Here is a 21,605-nt window from a genome sequence, read left to right as displayed (position 1 = left end):
AGTGCATTCAAGTACTTGGGTAGTGTGATGAGTAAGGATTGAACTTTGGGGGATGAAGTGCGTGAAAGGGTACAGCAGGGAAGGAAGGTTGTTGGTTCACTGAAAGCAGTGATGAGAAATAGGGAGGTGAGTATGAAAGTTAAGAAGTCACTGCATGATAGTATTGTGATCCCTACCCTGACGTATGGAAGCGAGGCGTGGACCTTGCAAGAGGGGAACAAGTCAAGAGTGAGAACAGTGGAAATGAGTTACTTGAGAGTTGGTTGAGAAGATTAGGAGAAATACACTGAGGTGGTTTCGACATGTGGAGAGAATGGAGAAAGAAAGACTGACTAAGAAGGTGTATGTAGGTGAGGTGGAGGGAGGGAGAGGGAGGGGTAGACCGAGGATGAGGTGGAGGGATGGAGTTGAGAGATATATGAGGGAGGGGGGAATGAGTTGGGGGGAGGGTAGTCAAATGGTGGGTGACAGAGCGACTTGGAGGCGTTTTGTCTGCAGCCACCCTTTGCAGGATTAGGGCGTCGGGCTATAGATAGAGAGACAGATAGCAAGAGAGGGTATTCTCTTTTTCCATCTCATAGGACATTTTTCTTTTTGAGGGGGGGGGGCAAACTTTTGAGTTAAAGAGGGAGCTACAATGGAGGCAAAAATATGTAACATTTTTCCAGTATCTTTGCCTCAAGGGATTACAAAGACTGTTAAGGAAACAGTCCTGGTTTCACACATCGTCCATGTGAGCTAAAGTCTTGGGGCATCAGTTGTAGGAGGTCAGTCTCACTCGAATCTGAAAGATAAATCGTGTTAATAATTCCTGTGTCATATATAAGGTGGTCCATACATTATGCTCCTCTTGAACTCCGCCAGGCAATTTCTCATGTGCTGTGGGGACGGCTCAGTCAGCGTTGCCAATGTCCACCCAGCATCATATATTCATTTCCATTTCCACATTCAAGCCCACAGCAGCATAATGAGCCATCCCTGCAGCATATCAGACCATAAGGTATCGCCAGATGAGATTCTAGAGAAGTGCAGTTTTCAGACGACCCTGGACTTCATGTGTGCACAAAAACATAATATTCGCCTGAGCTTCCTGTATTCTCCTTCACTTCACCATCTTCGTTCGTTCGTTCGTTTCTTCTTTCTCTCCTTCCTTCCTTCTTCTCTTCCTTCTATTTTTCTTTTCTTTCTTTCTTTTTCTTTCTTTCTTTCCTGTCTTTATGAACCCCTTGATTCCGATGGTGTAGTTTTCATGTTATTCTTGTTACCTCCAGATGATTTATTTCAATTTACAAAAACCCTATATTAATGGAAGGATTAATGGAGCCAATATCTAATTCGAAAAAAAGGTGCATCCACACATGCCCTCGAACATTTGCTGGCAACATCGTTGGCAACATGTTTGAATACATGATGGCAACATATTTTGGACTGTTGTTCGCTAACAAGTTAGGATGAAGTTGACAACATGTTGGAAACAGAGGTGAAGCGAAGAGTGTGTCCACACATGGCAGGTTATTGCCCACCAGAATGTCGGCTAGTGAGGATACCATACTGGCAGCTGCAGCGGCGGTAATATCATGTGACAGTGGACAGAAGACACAGCGTTGTCAGAGATTCTGGTTGTGTCCGTCACTGCAATGGAGAAACCGTACAGAAGAAGAGAGTATCATACATACTATTAGATGCGATGACATCGTTTTCTGTGCAGACCAGCAATGGACCACCGGAATGTTCTACAACTTCCTGAGGATGTCAGCATCAAATTTTGAGTTCCTGATACAGAAGGTTGGACCACACATCTGTATATTGGACATGCCTAGGAGGAAAGCTATATCAGTTTGAGACCGTCTGGGTGTGACGTTACGATATCTGGGGGCCGGAGATTCCTATACCAGTCTTGGGTATCTGTTCAACATGTCGAAGCAGTCCATCAGTGAGATAGTGCCCGAGGTGTGCAGTACACTCTTCTGTGAACTCAGCCATTATGTGAAGGTAGGCCCAGTGTAGTGTGGTATGAATGGGGTTCCCAGGTACTCAGACCTAAGGTCCATCCACATCACACATCATGAAAGACATGTCAACAAATGTGATAACAGCAGATTGCTTGGTATTAATGAGCCTGACGACATTACCACCTGAACCTCGTGGGGAATATCAAAACACATCATACTACTGCCCTTTGTTGTGGTTGTTAATACAGACACAGGATGGTGCAGCCCCCAGTAATGGTATAGGTCAGTAGTAGTACGGTTGTGGTTGGAATCACAATCATATGGCCGTATAGATCCGTCAACTGCAGCAATTGATGTACATGGGGAAGATGTGCTTAAATAGTGGGGATGGTGATCGGGAGGGTAATCATAGTGACCGTGCTCAGCATAATTAAGTATACTATATATCTTATGTTGAACTGTGGACCATGCATGTTCTGTGTTATTCCCCATAATTTGTATGCAATGTAAACTGCAAATGCCTGGTGCTCTTCCCTCTCATTACATCTGTTTTGTAAGGTTTTCGTAACATTGTATGCCTCCTGTACCATAATGTCTATCTATTTATCTATTGCCAGACGCCTCAATCCAGTTCAATGTGGCCATAAACAAATCGCCTCCACGTCGCCCTGTCCCCCGCCATTTCACTGCCCCGCTCCCAACTCACAAACCCCTCTCACATATACCTCTCCACCCCATCCCTCCATCTTATCCTCGGCCTCCCCCTCCCTCTTCCCCCCTCCATCTCACTCACATACACTCTCTTCGTCAGTCTTTCACCCTCCATCCTCTTCACATGGCCAAACCACCTCAGTGTATTCCTCCTAACGCTTCCTATCACATCCACATCCACATCACAACGCTCCTTTATATCCTCATTTGTCAGCCTGTCTCTCCATGTGACTCCACAGGCTCCTCTTAAATAACTCATTTCCACTGCTCTCACTCTTGACTTGCGTCCTTCCAGCAACGTCCAAGCTTCATTTCCATACGTTAGAGTTGGTATCACAATACTGTCATGTAGTAACTTTTTCATTTCCATGCTCACTTCCCTGCTTCTTATCACTGCTTTCAAGGAACCAACAACCTTTCTTCCCTGGTGTACCCTTTCAAGTACTTCACCCTCCAAACCTCCATCCTTACTCATCACACTACACAAGTACTTAAACGTACTCACATTTTCCAATTCCTCACCATCCAAAGTCGCTGTACATTCACTGACTTCACCTCTCTCAAAGACCATCACTTTACTCTTCCCTACATTCACCTTTAGATTCCGTTTCTTACAGACTCTCCCAAACTCATCCACCAAGCCTTGCAGCTCTCCTTCGTCTTCACTCAACAACACAGTATCATCTGCAAACAACAGTACAGGGAGTTTCCAAACATTACCCTCTCTCACCAGGGCCACTCCAGCATCGACTACCCTACCTTGTACCTCTTTTATTACCCCATTCATGTACAGATTGAACAACCATGGAGACATGACACATCCCTGTTTCAACCCAACTTTTAAAGAGAAAAATTCACTCAGTTCACCATCCACACACACTGCAGCCTTAGCACCATCATACATACTCTTCACAGCATGCAACAACTTCCCATCTACTCCATATATTCTTAATACTTTCCACAATCCTTGTCTATCCACCCTGTCATATGCTTTCTCCAAATCCATGAAAGCCGCATACAACTTCTTTCCCTTCCCTAGAAACTTTTCCACTAAAGATCTAAGAATGAATATCTGATCTACACAACCTCTTCCCTTCCTAAAGCCTCCCTGTTCTTCTCCAACTAATTCCTCTGTTCTTTCTCTGACTCTGTCAATAAGTATCTTACCATACACTTTTCCTATTATACTAAGAAAACAGATGCCCCTATGATTACCACACACTTCTTTTTCCCCTTTTCCTTTGTACAAGGGAATAATTATACCTGACTTCCAATCCTCCGGGACTCTACCTTCCTCCCAGGCCAATCTGCACATTTTCCACATCCATTCTACTACTATCTCTCCCCCATGCTTCAGCATTTCACCACACACTCCATCAATTCCTGGGGCTTTCCCCGATTTAACTTTCTTCATTGCTTGCACAACTTCTATCCTACTGATTTCTTCCTGTCTTCTCACCTCCCTCCTTCTCCCAGCCATTCCCCAGCCACTTATACTCGCATTACTTCCATCCTATATGTTCAACAATTCCTTAACCCTTTAACCGCAGGTGTCATCCCAGAATGACATTGCAAAAACTGGACCAAACTGCGGGTGTCATTCTCGAATGTTTGTGAATATTTTGAATACTGCGCTTTTTTTCCGCACGCCAATTGTTTCAAGGGAGAGTAGCTATTAAGTTCTTTCACTCCAGCTGAGCCCCACCTCCCTCCTCCCACCCCCCGGGCCCCCACCTCCTACCCCCTGGGCCTCCCACCCCACCCTCGACCAAACACGCATCAGTATCTGTCCAGCTTTGTGAGTGACAACTCCGCTGATGTGGCAGTGAAGTGCGGGCAATTACAGTGCCTTTTACCTGCCTCAGTGAACACAGAGTGGGTGTTTATCGTATGTGCAGTGTTCATATATGTTTATAGTATTATTATCAGAATGAGGTTGGCATTTGGTAATGGTGTGTGAGCGAAAAATAGTGATTTTAGATTGCTCACTTCTAATGGCACTGCCCATCCAGTGATAGTCAACGAAATCATGAAACCTACATCATTGCAAAACCGAAGGTTAGTACTTTCTAATGGTACCTTATTTTTCGCTCTAGATTTATTCTGTGCAGAGTTATAAAGGTTTAAAGTTTGTTTACATTTTGGCTGGAACCTCCGCGGGGGGAGGGGGGGCCGTCGGGTCAAAACAATGCCCGCGGTTAAAGGGTTAAAGTGTTCTCTCCATCTGCTCACTTTTTCTCCCTTCTCCACTAGTAATCTGCCATTTTTATCTTTCACTCCTCTGCTAACTTCACTTCCACCCTATCTTACTCTTTTCACCTCTTTCCAGAACATTTTCTTACAGTCCTTCCACTTTACACTTAAGTTCCTTCCAAATTCCTCCTCCGCTTTCTTCTTACTCTCTCTTACTAATCATTTCACCTCTCTCTTTCTTTCTACATATAACTCTCTCTTCCGCCTCTCAATTTCTTCCACGCCTCTATTTCTCATCCATAATGTCATTATTATATTTCCTCTTGTGGCATGTGCGATTGCCAGATGTGGCAGGAGTAGAGCCCGTCACATCAGTGGGTGGCCCCAGTGGTTCATGAACGTCGCCAGTCTGGTTACCGGATGTCATACCCTGGCCCTCCAAACACATGTATCATCGTTATATGTAGGCGGCTGTTGACCCATGCTCTGGGAGTAATGAGCACAGATACGACATTACATGACATAGGAATATGGGGGTATTCATGAAAGATCTGTGGTTATTAAGAACTATATAAAAATAATTTGGATTAACATTTGGGATATTAGTGAGCAAAGACATACATATGGACGAAGCAAAGAGACACCACCTTTGACAATGGTACACAATATCATGTAACGCCTGACTATGTCAATGCACAATGTTTACATGTGAAGTCCTGCATTACATCAACAGATGATACGTACCACATATTGCGGTATTTAACAAAGGGATATCAGTCACTAGCATCTGTTGGTGGCAATCATAATATATATATATATATATATATATATATATATATATATATATACACTATCTATCTATCTATCTATCTATCTTTCTATATCTATATCTATATCTATCTATCTATCTGTCTATCTATATATATGTGTGTGTGTGTGTGTGTGTGTGTGTGTTCTTACCTTACCTAATTGTTCTTACCTAATTGTATCTTTACAGGAATGAGTCAAGCTCGTACTGTCCCGTGTCTTAAACCATATTTATCGTACATATCCTTAAATTTGTGAATTGTTTTGGCACACACTATTTCATTCGGTAGTGCATTCCATTGATCAATTGCTCTGTTTGGGAAACTGAATTTCCTTACGTCTTTATCACCTCTCTTCTTATGCAGTTTTTTGCAGTGTCCTCATGCTGATGCTTCTTCATATGTTACGTAATCATTTATGTCTATTTTCTCCTTCCCTGATATGCACTTATATAGCATTATCATGTCACCTCTTTTCCTTCTCTCCTGCAGTGTTGGTAGATTCAGTTTATTTAGTCTTTCTTCGTAGCTTAGGTCCCTTAAGCTTGGTATCCATCTTGTAGCGGCCCTTTGAACTTTTTCAATCTTGTCTATGTGCTTTTTGAGATGAGGACTCCAGACTACTGATGCATATTCCAGGGTTGGTCTAATGAATGATGTTATTATCCTTCTTAGCATGTCTTCATTTATGTATGTGAATGCTATTCTCATATTTGCAAGCAGTGTATACATATTCCGTACCTTCTCACTGATGTGGTCAGCCGGAGATACTCTGTTATTGATAATCACACCTAGGTCTTTCTCTCTTTCTGATGTGTATAGGGTTTTATTTCCTAACTTATAATCCCAATCAGGTCTTTTTCCACTTTTACCAAACTTGATTACATGACACTTGTCCACATTGAATTCCATTTGCCATGTACTACTCCATTCATGAAGTTTATTTAATTCTTCTTCTAGCTCTTTCCAAGAGTCTGTGTTAGTAATTCTCCTTTGTATTTTTGCATCATCTGCAAACATATTCAGATAGCTCTCATTTCCAGTGTTACTGTTTATATCATTTATATACACTAAAAACATGATTGGTGCCAGCACTGAACCCTGTGGTACTCCACTAGTCACTTCTTTCCATGATGAGTAGTTTCCTCTTAGTACTGTTCTCATTTCTCTTTTTATGAGAAAGTCTTGCATCCAACAAAACAGTTTGCCTCGAATTCCTCCTTGATGGTACAGTTTCCATAAAAGTCTTTGGTGTGGTACTGTGTCAAAAGCTTTCTTGAAATCTAAATAGATACTGTCCACCCACCCTTCCCTTTCTTGTATTGTGTTTTTTACTCTGTCATAGTAGCTCAACAGATTATTAACACATGATTTTCCTTTTCTGAAACCAAACTGTCTTTCTGTTATCATACTGTGTTCTTCTAGATGATTTACCCAAGCTTTTCTTATAAGCTTTTCTAATACCTTGCTTACAACACTGGTCAGTGATACTGGTCGGTAGTTGAGTGGATTTTGTCTATTTCCTTTCTTGAATAAGGGGACAATATTTGCTTTTTTCCAAATATCAGGTAGTTTACCTTGACTCAAGGATTTCTTGAAAATTAAAAATAATGGTTTACTTAACTCCTTTGCACATTCTCGTAGTACCCAACATGAAATTTCATCAGGACCACTTGTTTTTCCTCTGTCTAATCTACTTAACTCCTCCTGTATTACTTTTTCTGCTATTTGTATATCTGGTAGTATGTGTGGAGATGCATGTTCCACATAATCCCTCTCAAAATTTTTTTCTTCTGTAATAACTAATTGGAAATTCTTATTTAGTGCTTCACAAATATCTTTCTCTTGTGTATAAGTGATTCCCTCGTTCGTGTGTGTGTGTGTGTGTGTGTGTGTGTGTGTGTGTGTGTGTGTGTATCAATACATACCTGAAACCCAGCCTCGTATATATCATGTGGCTTGCTTGTGTTGACAAGGAAGGAGAAGCTGTCAAATGGAAACCACGACGTCTTGTATGCATCCTCAGCTCCATCACCTGATTTGTGTTCCTTCATCTTCTTGACCTCCTTGCGCAACTGGGCCATCAGGGTCTTCATTTTTCTTTCCACCTCGGCTGGCTCTACTCCCATTGCAGCTGATATTTCTCTCCACGCATCTGCCTTCATTATCTTGTTTTTAGAGTCACTACACTTTGCATCCCATAAAATGGGATGCGGCCGGCAAAGTTGATGAGGAGTATCATTTGGTCCCATGTCCATTCCATTGTCGCCTCTCTGTCCTGTACTCCCCACTGAGTCATGTGTGTGTCTGCTGAACCAGGAACACGTTTTCTAGCACGAAGCCTTGCCCACACCACTGCTGCCAACATGTTTGTTACCAACCTGTCCTGGACACTGTTGTTGTTAACATGTTAACAGCTTGTTCGTGATTGTGTTGTTAACTTGTTACCAGCAAATGTTTAAGGGCATGTGTGGACGCACCTAAAGTCTCACTCAACAAAATATCGTTTACAGGTATCCAGAAAAAATGAGAACTATCAATATAAATATCCCTAGACAGGAGGTTTTGATTCTTATACAAAACATAATCCAATGACGTCTTGCAGGACAATCACAATTCTAAACTTTTCACATCCACCCAGTCTCATGACAATTCAGGTGGATTCTGAGTCAAGTTCAGCTCTGCAAAGGTCAGTTCAGAGCCTTTACGTCCAGTCTGGCTCAGATAAATCAGTTTATTTTCAGTCTGGATTGGCATTACACACAGAGGGAGGAGGGAACGAAATGATATCTGGCAGACTGCGTGGGGTGGTGGTGGGGGGAGGGAAGGAGGGGGCAGCATACTCGGTTAAAGAGGAGATGGTGGTGATGGTGGTGGTGAGGGAGGAAGGGAGGGGGCAATATACTCGTTTAGGGTGGTGGTGGTGATGGTGGAGGTGGATCAGGGATGGGCAGTATACTTGGTTAAGGTGGTGGTGGTGGTGGTGGATCAGGGATGGGCAGTATACACAGTTAAGGTGATGATGGTAGTGGTGGATCAGGGATGTGCAGTATACTTGGTTAAGGTGGTGGTGGTGGTGGATAAGGGATGGGCAGTATACTCGGTTATGGTGGTGGTGGTGGTGGTAGTGGATCAGAGATGGGCAGTATACTCAGTTAAGGTGGTTGTGGTGGATCAGGGATGGGCAGTATACTCGGTTAAGGTGGTGGTGGTGGTGGTGGTGGATCAGGGATGAGCAGCATACTCGGTTAAGGTGGTGGTGGTGATGGTGTTGATGGTGGAGCAGGGATGGGCAGTATTAAGGCGGTGGTGGACGTGGTGGTCGTGGTGGTGGAGGGGCAGGGATGGATGATTAAGGTAGTGGTGGTGGGGGGGGGGGGCAGGAATGGGCAGTATACTCTATGATGGTACTGGTGGTGGTGGTGAGGGGGGGGAGGGAAGCAGGATTTCAGGAATTTTTTTTGTGCAAGAAAGAAGGAACCAAAGGCCAGGGGCCCACAAACCTTTCCTTCCAAGAAAAAAAAAAAAAAAAAAAATAGGCAGTGTACTCAGTCAAGGTGGTGGTGGTGGTGGTGAAGCAGGAATGGACTACTCTGTTAACCCGCCGCATGCCGGAGACGTGAATTCACGTCCTCACATGATGTGCACTCATACGTGAATTAACGCGGCAACATTGCAAGGTCCCTAATTTGCACAATTTTCAATTTTCACGAGTGATTTCGCGAGTGATTTTTGGCACGTATACACGGGACACCTTCCTCTATTCCTCTACAAGATGCCAAGCAGGGACAATGCCTTACACTGCATAACCTCTCCCCCCCCTTGCACGCCATTGTCTTGGCAATTCACCTGTTACCAGTGACCTGGCCAATAAAGACATTCAGGGCCAGAGTGATTCCCCAATCGATGACAATGTGGAGGACAAAGTTTACATAGTATTAGAGGAAGAAACAATCAGAAATGATGATCAGGTAATGTGGGAAAAAAAGGTCATGAATGGTGATGAGTAGGTGAGTGAAACAATGCTTATAATGCCTATAATACTGTTTGAAAACCAATATACTCTTGTACTACATATAAATTCGTACCAAGTAAATAAATAAATACTGTTTATGAGTGGATAAAATAGTTACCTTCCCATAGAACTCGTTTTCTTTGGTGCCAGCCTGTTAGAAAACCCAGTCAGGTAAGGAAGTACTCGTACCTAGATCGAGTATTTTAAACCTCAGGTGAGCGATTTCTCTATGAATTTTCGATGTTTCTCACCAAAAGCGGATGTTTGAGCAAAAAAAAAAAAAAAGTCCAAATATGTCGGGACTGGGGCGTACCACTGCCCAGAAAACGTCGGGATGGGGCGGGTTAATCCGAGGCATCCCGATGACGTATGGATACGTTGCCACGTTTTGTCACAGTGACGCCCGACAACGTATCCATACATTTTGCAATTCCGAGGTCCGTCATTTGCACATTTTCCAAGTTTCACGGGTGATTTTTGGTAGGCATACGTGGGAGACCTTCCTCTACCCAACATCAGGTGGAGATAATGCCTGGCCCCACCTGACCCCCCTCCTCCCCACACGACATTTTCTCAGCAACTCACCTGTTAGCAGTGACCTGGCCAGTAAAGACATGTCGCACCATTGTCTCTCCAATGACAAAATTCAAAGTGAAAATGATTCCCGAGGTGGAGGACAAAGGAAGAAACAAGCCAGGGGAAGAAAGAATCTGAAGTAATAAGGCGGTAATGTCGTAAATGAAGGTGTCATATGTTGATGTTTGGTGAGTGAACAATGCTTATATTGCCTATATTATTGTCTGAAAACCAATATACTCCTGTACTACATATAAATTAGTTCCAGACAATTAAATATCTACCAACTATGAATGGTTTGGAATAGTTACCCCTACCATAGAAAATGTTTTCTCTGGAGCCTGGCCTGAGAGAACACAGTACGTAGGTGAAGGTACTCTTACTTCTGCCGTATTTCTAAACTCAGTTGAGCACTTTCTCTCTAGATTTTCGATGTTTCTCATACAAAGCACAGGTTATAGCCAAAAAAAAAAAATCTATTCGAAAATCTGCCGGGATTGGAAGGGGGAATTGGTGAAAAATTTGCCGGGATGTGACGGGTTAAGTTGATGGTGGTGGTAGTGGTGGTGGGGCAGGGATGGGCATTTTACTCGGTTAAGGTGGTGGAGGGGGCAGGGATGGGCAATACACTTGGTTAACCTGCTGCATCCTGTTGATGTACATATATGCCTGAATGTTTTGTCACTGTGACGCCGGTTGACGTTTATAAATGCACTGCAATTTCAAGGTCCAACATTTGCACATTTTTCAGATTTTGCACATGATTTTTGGTACATATATGCGGAACACCATCCTTTACCTGAGGCCAGGAGGGGACAATGCCTTACCCTGCCTGACCTACTTCTCCCCGCATGCCATTGTCTCAGCGACCCACCTGTTATTAGTGACCTGGCCAGCATAGACATGTCGCGCCACGGTACAAAATTCAAGGAGAGAGTGATTCCCCAATCGATGACAGTGTGGAGGACAAAGTTTACGTGGTGTTAGAGAAACAATCATAAGTGATGTCGCCAAAAAAGGTGCAGTATGTTGATGTGTTTGGTGAGTGAAACAACTTTTATATTGCCTATATTACTGTATGAAAACCAATATACTCTTGTACTACATATAAATTCGTACCAAATAAAAAATTATCTACCTATTCTGAGTGGTTTGGAATAGTTACCCCTTCCATAGAAAACGTCTTCTGTGGAGCTGGGCTCAATAGAACACGGTACCAGGTGAGGGTAGTGTCACCTGTACTGGCATTTCTAAGCTCAGGTGAGCAAGTTCTCACTGAATTTTTGATGTTTCTCATAAAAAGTGGAGGTTTTAGCTAAAAAGACAATCGGAAACGTGCCGGGATTGGGGGAGGTTCATTACAATGCACTCTCCCCACACACAAACAGAGGGAGAGAAAGAGAGAGAGAGAGAGACTGGATGAAACTACTAGACCGAGCAGAAAAATGCACATCATCATCATCATAGCAGTAGTAGTAGTAGTAGTAGCAGTAGCAGTAGTAGTTGTTGTTGTTGCTGTAGTAATCTGGTTCAAAAAATAAGACAAGGATGCACGATAAAAGCAAGAGAACTATCAACAGACTACCCACTGACATTTACCCCATATCCCTTCACCTTTCACCCAAGCCTTCAAAAATGACGAAACAAAGATATAGGGCAGAATAAAATAAATATAAAAATGATATGGATGATATTAGGGGTCAAAGGTAACAACTATTATAAACAAATGAGGTCCGCTGTCATAACGATAAACTATTACATGACAAAATTGTAATTAATGTTGGAAAAAAAGGTTGCTGGTTGGACGGTACGGAATTAGACTATCTCATAAGTAGGTGGGTAGGTATATAGGGAGGTAAGTAGGCAGTTATCGTGCTAGGCAAAATAGGTTAGTAGATAGGTGGGTAGACAGTTATCATGCTAGGTAGGAAGGTAGGTAGGTAGGCAGATAGTTATCATGCAAGGCAGGTATATTAGTAGGTAGGTAGGTAGACAGTTATCATGCTAGGAAGGTAGGTAGGTAGGTAAGTAGTTATCATGCTGGATTGGTAGGTTGGTGGGTAGATATGAAAGTAGTGTGTACTGTACTTACAGTAGGTAGGTAGGTAAGATTGTAATATAGATAAGTACAACATATGTACTCTGAACAAATTTAGATATCCATTCACGTACACTAGCGGCAAAAAGTCCCTGACCAGGCTGTGATGGACAGCCTGCTCAGGGACTTTTTACCGCAAGTGTACCTGTCTATATGTCTATCATTTTATCTATCTATCTATCTATCCATCTATATCTATATCTACGTCTATAGCTCTAGCTATCTATCTATTTATGTATATATACTATATAGATAGATAGATAGATAGATAGATAGATAGATATAGATATAGATATAGACGTATAAATATGTATGCACACTGATGCCTTTTATTAGAAAATCAACAGCGTGCACACAAACAGGAGGCATGTACTAAAGTTGTTTATTGTAAATTTACAATAAACAACTTTAGTACATGCCTCCTGTTTGTGTGCACGCTGTTGATTTTCTCATAAAAGGCATCAGTGTGCATACATATTTATACATATATTTCCCCACAAGAATATTTTCATACCTTATAAGACTATATATATATATATATATATATATATATATATATATATATATATATATATATATATATGTATGTATATATATATATATATATATATATATAGATAGATAGATAGATAGATAGGGATATAGATGTTGAAATATAGATAGATAGATAAACAGACAGACAGATAGAAAGGCACGTGAATAGATACAGAGAAATATAAACACAAAATTAGACGGCCAAAAAGACAGAAAGACAAACAGATGGAGGGAAGCAGATATATAAATAAATAAATAAAATGATAGAAATTGCAGATAGAGTAAGTATGGACAGATAAACAGTGACATACAGTTATACACTGACAAATCAAAAGATGCCGGATGGGTAAAACGATAACACACACACACACACACACACACACACACACACACACACACACACACACACACACACACACACACACACACACACACACACACACACACACACACACACATCAGTAACAAAGGGAGGAATAGGCCTACTGAGAAGAAAAAAAAAATCAATTGAGGAATTTCTGTGAAAATGACTAAAGTCTCTGGGGATCATCTAAAGGAGTCCTAGGAATGCCCCAGTGACTGTCCTGGACGCTCTAAAGGGGGATGCAAAGGGTTAATTTATTTTGATCACTCAGTAATTCAGTGACAAAGGCATTTCTAGGGTCTGGCAATCAAGGAGCGTAAGGCCGTGAGAATGAAACTAACTCAAGTCGACTGTTTGGCCAATATTTGCCAGCTCCTCCATCTAAATGGTGTGACAAAATCTAAAGAATAAGGTAAGGATAGCAAAGAAGAAAGTGTTTTCTGAAGTCACTTTAACTAGTCATAAAGTTGCCATCTCTCCATTTTGCATGTTGAACTATAACAAGAGATTAATACTGGAATACGGAGCCAGATACTAGCAAGTGCTTGTGGAAGGATGCAGAGTCATAGTACTGTCTTTTTCTGCCACTGAACTACATGAAAAATGCTGCAACAGGACGAAATTACCCACCAAGTTGATGTAAATGAACGAAAGGGTAAATGAAGTGAAATACCCACCCGACTGAGCGACCCCAACACCACCACCCCAGGAGGATAACATGGGGAGGTGACACCCACCCCAAGAGGAGGCCAGGGGGAGGCTTTCAGGTGTCGTGCTCTGTCCTATACTACACCGTCTCATGTCCCCCGTCACCGTATGCCCCTCGTTCATCCAGCCAGACCCACGGGAAGTGCTCCGACCTGGTCATTACTCTCTGACCAGGATAGCACTCGCCAGAATCGTGGTGGGACTTGCCTTTTGACAGTCCCAAGTAGGCCCTAGGTAGCAGTGTCCACCGGACCTGCCTCCACAAGAGGAAGAGCAACCACCAGAGCTCACAGACCTACTTTACCCCAGGGGAGCAGTGGCACAGTAGCATCCACTGGATCTACTGTAGGAGGAGTGTCCACCAGATCTCCTCCCTCTGCCACCTACCTTCAGGAGCAGGCGTCTCGGACAGTCAGCCAGACAACCTTCGCCCGCAGTCCCCAGGAGGGCGGCAGGCCCGTGGTAGTGTCCACCAGATCTGCCACAAGGGACAGACCACCCGTTGTCCCCCAGCTCTGCGCTTTTCCCCCGACTGCAGGAGGGTGGTAGAGTCCACCAGACCTGCTGCAGAAGCCAGAAAACCTGCCGGGCTTTCCCCTTCTACTGTCTCCGGGACGAGTGGTCCCCCGGCAGCGTCCCCTGGACCTGCCAGCCTGAGGTAGTGTCCCCTGGATCTCCCTCGACCACTACTCCGGAAGGGAGCCTGGGTAGCGTCCCCCGAACCTACCAGGTGGAAGGAGTGTCCTCCGGACCTCTTCCCTCTGTCCCAGAGTGGAGCTTTGGCAGGGTCCACCAGGCCCACCAGGCTGAGGGACAGGCCACCAGTCGTCCCTCCTCCACTACCCCAGAAGTTCCCTACAAGGGTGCCATCTCTGGCTTAGCGTGCCCCTCCAGGGGCCAAGTGAGACACCCCTCCTGCCCCCCTCCTCTACAAAGGGTGGAGACTGCTCTCCAACAGGGCCCTCGTCAGAGAGTACCTGGAGAGAACCCACTGCGAGCCTAGGTGTCCTGTCCCTGCAGCCCAGTCCCTGACGCCCCCAGCAGCTAATAGATTCCCCCAGGGGGAATGGCCACAACCAACCCCTGATGGCCCATCCCTCCTGGCGAGACTGCAGCCTCTGGACATCGAGGGATGCCCTGCAGCTGACCCCGGGCCCAGACCAGCCAGGACCTGTCCCTGGGACTCCCACCATGGCTAAGGGCAGGCGCTGTGCTGCATGCCTCTTAGGCCTGTTTGGCCCCAGTCCAGAGGGCCACCACATTCCCAGGGCCCCCACCAGGAAAGGGCTGCCCACCACACCGCCCTCCAGCTCAACACCTGAGGACGCCGTCCAAGACCTGTGCCCCTATCAGGAACGCACCCGTGACTGCCCTCCTCCCACACCGGGCTGTCACCTGTGTTTGCCTGCGATGTAGCCCTAGGCGCACCCCAGTGCCCGCCAACAACCCTACCAACCTGTGCAACACTCCCATACAATCCCCAGTGCTACAGATCCTGTGTGAACTCCACCTCCCTCTGTCTAGAGTGTCATGCCCCTGTGTGCTACAATAACCCCCCACCTCTAACATGTCCTCAACCCCAGAGTATGTACCCCCAGTGCCACATTCCTACTCAACCCCTGTGTAGTGTCCTCTGTCCCCCATGCATCACCCCTGTTTGTGATCAAGTGTGTATTGCCTGACACCCCTGAGTAACACTACACCCTGTGTATAATATCCATGCCAGTGTGTAATATTTATGGAACCTATATGTCTCGCCCGTTCCTCTGTTGTTATATCGCGACCCCTGTGTCATATAGGTGGTGACTTACAGTGTCGTAGTTCTGTGGAATATCTGTCTCCCTTGATGTATATATCTGTACAAAGACTCATACGGTATTCCTTGTTTGTGATATATCTACAGTAAGTGTTGTGCAACATACAATATCTAGGTCACAGATCGTGCAGTTCCCCGTGCAATATAATCTTGTTTGTGTTATATGACGTGTTGTATGTTCTACTGTGTTTGTTATATATATATATATATATATATATATATATATATATATAAATATACATGTATATCTATCTATCTATATATATATATATATATATATATATATATATACATATAAATATACATGTATATCTATCTATCTATCTATCTATCTATCTATCTATATATATATATATATATATATATATATATATATCTATCTATCTATCTATATATATATATATATATATATATATATATATATATATATACAGTGTTGTGTCATATGCCATATTTGTACCACATATGGCGTTGTCCATGCACTGGTGAGTAAGGTCTACTGTGTTTTGTTTATAAGGTAATATTCGTGTGGAACAGGTTAGCCCGTGTTTGAGCCCTATCCCTTGCTTGCATGCTCTAGCCCGGTCCAGAACAAAAGAACACAAAGTCCGTGCCCGTATCTGAGCCCAAGGAGTTGGACCCAGAATACGCTGCATAGCATGAAACAGTTAACTGGATATCAGGTAATCAATAGAAAGTGATATCACTTAGATAATGAAAGGAATGGGAAGGACCAGAATGAGAAATTTGGAATGATAGTACTGTAACTGATGCTGTAGTAAGAAGTTCATTTAATTGTGAACGAAGTAGACTACAGGCTTAGCATTACCCTTCTAGGCCCGTATTCTCGTCGAGTACGTGATCTCGCTAACATCTCTTCCTTAGCAACTTAGTTTTGGACATGGCTGGTCAGTAACTTTTGGTAAGCTATTTATACAGAGTACTGGGATATTGAAAGGATTTACGTAAAAAAAGAGGGAAATAAAGTGTAATAAACAAAGTGCCTAAGCCGATCAGAAGAAGGTGCTAAGGAGGTATTTAACCGACAAGAATACGGGCCCTGGAGTCCCCTATTTTCCTTTTGAGGGATTGGGAGGCAGTTAAGGAACGTCTGTATAACCAGGCTGTTGAACCACCTGGGTCACCACATGAAGGCGTCCCTCTCCACAACCCTGAGAAATGGAATGGACTGGAATGGGAACGACTGGGATGGGATGGCGTGTCGGGTGGAGAGGGAAGCAGAGGCAATCAGTGGACAAGGGTGGTAATGGACAAGTGGAAGCCAGGTGGTGATACCTCCACAGCTCTCTCTCTCTCACTCTCTCTCTCTCTCTCTCTCTCTCTCTGTCTCTCTGTCTGTCTGTCTGTCTGTCTGTCTGTCTCTCTCTCTCTGTCTCTGTCTCTCTGTCTCTGTCTCTGTCTCTGTCTCTCTCACTCTCTCTCTGTCTCTCTCTCTCTCTGTATCTATCTATCTATCTGTCTCTCTCTCTCTCTCTCTCTCACTCTCTCACTCCTCAACTTTGGCCCTTCAAGAGGCAAGGTTCCCTCTCACGCTGCCTCTCTCTCTCCTCCTTCTCTTCCCTCTTTCTCTCCTCTTAATCTTCATTTGTCTTATGACTCTCCTTTATCTCTCTTTCAGTTTCTTGCCTCTCCCTTCTCTGTTTAATGTCTCTCTTTTGTTTCTCCATTAGTCTTCATCAAATTATTATTATTATTATTATTATTATTATTATTATTATCTCTCTCTCTCTCTCTCTCTCTCTCTCTCTCTCTCTCTCTCTCTCTCTCTCTCTCTCTCTCTCTCTCTCTTTTGCTGGTTTTCAAGTCACAATTGCCCAAGCCATAATGATCTGTGTGTGTGTGTGTGTGTGTGTGTGTGTACCTTGATGCATTTCAAGCCACAATTACCCCGGGCAAAATGTTAACTATTATCAGCATAATTAATATTCATTCCCTGTCCGCCACCACACGTCACTTCCCACATTCAGTATCCTTTCCACAACTGTCCACCACAACACTGCACCACAGCACACCACACCACACCAACACAACACATTACCACACTTCATTACAACACATTGCACCACTTTGCTACAAAAAACTGCACTAACCCCAGAATGCATCACAACACGTCACACAACATCACACCACACCACACTACATTACACCGCACCACACATCACATCACACCACGCCACATCACACCACGCCACATCACACCACACTACCACACAGTACCAGAACAGTACACAGTACCCCCACAGTACACGAATCTTCTTTCTCTTCTGTGTCCCTTTTCTCCTTTCTTATATACTTCCATTCTCACTATTATTCATTCTAACCTTTTTGAAATGTTTATTTGTCTCTCTCTCTCTCTCTCTCTCTCTCTCTCTTCATGACTGCCATCTTAATTTCGTCCCACTGACATTAATTTATATTTTCTCATTCCGTCTATTAATTCCTAATTTATATTCTCTTATTCTGGCTACTTATTCCTCACTCTCTCTCTCTCTCTCTCTCTCTCTCTCTCTCTCTCTCTCTCTCTCTCTCTCCATTTACATACCAATCTCTTCTTTATCTTTACTCAGTCCTTGTCTATGTTCTTCCATTTCTTCACTTTGTCTTTGTTGTGTAATTTCTCCCTTAACTCCTTTCTGGTGGTAACTTAATTCTTTACTCCCGTGACGTAGCGTGCAAATTGTTCCTCCTTGTTTAAAAGGCTTGTTTGTGCCGTAGGATGCAACTGAGACTGGAAGGGTTAAGTATAATTTATCTTTCTATCTACCATATTTCATGTGTATTATGAGTAAAAGCGTTAGGTAATTATAACAATGATGATATTATAATAATAATAATAATAATAATAATAATAATCGTTTCGTTTTCAAAGGCTCCAACATGCTTGCATGCGTCGGCCTTGGTCACCTAATGGCTGCTTTCCACGCTGCACGATCCATTGCAGCCTCCCTGTTCAGTCCCTTAACCCTGAGGTCACACTTAATGACCTCGTCCCATGTTTTTCTCGGTCTACCACTCATAACCCCACCCCCAATATTAACATTTCTCACCTTCCTCACCCAATTATCATCCCCCATCCTCTCCACATGTCCAAACCATCTCAATCTACCTCTCCTCATCACAACACCAATACACTCCAGTCCCATCCTACCTCTCAACTCTTCCATCGTAAACCCAGCCCCCCCGGACCTTGCACACAGGGACGCACTACACATCCACTTAATCACTGTCATTTCTGTATGTCTGAGCCGGCGAATATCCTCCTTCTTTACTTCCCAGGTCTCACTACCATACAGCATTTCACTCCAAACACATGCTGCATACAAAGACCCCTTAGCACGTAGGGAGAGCCCTCTCAATGTCAGAAGAGGCAAGAGCTCCCTGAACTTCTTCCAACAACTTTTCACCCTAGCCACAGAGCTAGCTCCAGCCCCACCTCCAGCACACAACATCTCCCAAATAACAAAACTCTTCCACACACTCAAGAGATTCACCAGCAAGTTCAATCCTCTCACGCCTGACAATCCACCTGCTCTCCCAGACATGTAGTACACATAAAATCAGCATTATCTCTCAGTCTACCTCTGATACCACTACATCACTTGTGCACCCATTTATCACAAACACCACACAAGATAGAATTACTTCCCATTCCCTTGTGGCAAACTACACATGGCCACTCTCCCTCGTCTTTGACAGTACCGCCACCAACCCTAGACATCATCACTTTTGTTTTACCTGCATTTACCCTTAAGCCCTTGTGCCCCATACCATCTCACCACTTCCTAAACCTTTCCTCTGCCTCCATTTTGTTCTCTGCAATCAACACCAAATCATCAGCATACAACATCTCCCACGGGAGTCCGTTTCTAAAGTCACGTGAGAGGGCTTCAAGTACTATGATAAACAACATGGGACTCAAAACTGACCCTTGATGCACACCAACATTCACGGAAAACTCATCATTCAAATCTCCATTCACTCTTACCTGGGTGCGAGCACCCACATACATGGCCATAACCACCCTAACCAGCCACTCCTCCAAGCCAAGCTTTCTCATTGCCCACTTCACCACCTCTCTAGGGACTCTGTCAAAGGCCTTTTCCAAATCAACAAAAACATGATACAGATCCCTTCTTCTTCCAATATATTTTTCCTGAAGCTGTCAAACAATGAATATGGCATCAATGGCTACCTGGCATAAACCCAAACTGCATCTCATCAATATTCACTCTTTCTCTAATCATACCTTCTAAAAACTCTCTCCATTACCTTCATTATCTGATCTAAAAGCTTTATACCTCTATAATTTCCTCTTTCCAGGGCATCACCCTTCCCTTTATACACATTTACAATAATAATAATAATAATAATAATAATAATAACGGAAATAATAATGATAATAATAATAATAATAATAAAAATAATAATAATAATAATAATAAAAATAATAATAATAATAATAATAAAAATAATAATAATAATAATCTATCTATCTATTGCCAGACGCCTCAATCCCGTTTGGGGTGGCCACAAACAAATCTCCCCCACGTAGTCCTGTCCCCCGCCATTTCACTGCCCTGCTTCCAACTCACACCCCTCTCTCTCATATACCTCTCCACCCCATCCCTCCATCTCATCCTCGGCCTCCCCCTCCCTCTTACCCCCTCCACCTCACTCCCATACACTCTCTTCGTCAGTCTTTCACCCTCCATCCTCTCCACATGGCCAAACCACCTCAGTGTGTTCCTCCTAACGCTTCCTATCACATCCACATCCACACCACAACGCTCCTTTATATCCTCATTTGTCAGCCTGTCTCTCCATGTGACTCCACAGGCTCCTCTTAAATAACTCATTTCCACTGCTCTCACTCTTGACTTGTGTCCTTATAATAATAATAATAATAATAATAATAATAATAATAATGGAAATAATAATAATAATAATAATAATAATAATAATAATTCCCTACCTACTTTCCTCCTGACTTTTTATTTGTAACATGAACTTAACGAGTCTAATGAAGACAATTTGAACAGGTACTGACTGTGTGTGTGTGTGTGTGTGTGTGTGTGTGTGTGTGTGTGTGTGTGTGTGTGTGTGTGTGTGTGTGTGTGTGGTGTTCCGTGCTGTCTGGGTGAGGCAGGAAGTGAGGGCGAGGTAGGAAATGGAAACGGGAACAGGCTGGAGAAAAAACAAGTGACTGGGGCAGGGAGGGTGAGGGAGGGAGGGTGAGACAAGGATGGTGAGGCAGGCGGATGAGGCAGGCAATGTGAGACAAGGAGGGTGAGCCAGGAAGCGTGAGGCTGGGAGGGAGAGGTAGGGAGTGTGAAGTATGGAAGATGAGGCAGGCAGAGTGAGGCAGGGAGGGTAGGAAAAGGAGGGTGAGTTAGGATGAGTGAGGCAGAGAGATTGTGGAAGGGTGGGTGAGGCAACGAGGGTGAGGCAGAGAAGGTGAGGCAGGGAGGGAAAGGCAGGGAAGGTGAGGCAGGCAAATCGAGGCAGTGTGTCAGAGGGTGTGGCAGTGTGTCAGAGGGTGAGGCAGGGTGTCAGATGTTGAGGCAGTGTGTTAGAAGGTGCGGCAGTGTGTCAGAGGGTGAGGCAGAGTATCAGAGGGTGAGGCAGTGTGTCAGAGGGTGAGGCAGGGTGTCAGAGGGTGAGGCAGTGTATCAGAGGGTGCGGCAGTGTGTCAGATGGTGAGGCAGTGTGTCAGAGGGTGAGGCAGTGTGTCAGAGAGTTAGGCAATGTCAGATGATAACAAAGGGTTCAGAGGATGTGAATAATCTGAGGTCCGGTCACAGAGAGCGAGGC

This window comes from Coenobita brevimanus, chromosome 81, assembly GCF_032717465.1.
Source record: "Coenobita brevimanus isolate Jiangsu-jjx chromosome 81, ASM3271746v2, whole genome shotgun sequence".
Classification (NCBI taxonomy): domain Eukaryota; kingdom Metazoa; phylum Arthropoda; class Malacostraca; order Decapoda; family Coenobitidae; genus Coenobita; species Coenobita brevimanus.
This window is presented reverse-complemented; position numbering follows the sequence as displayed.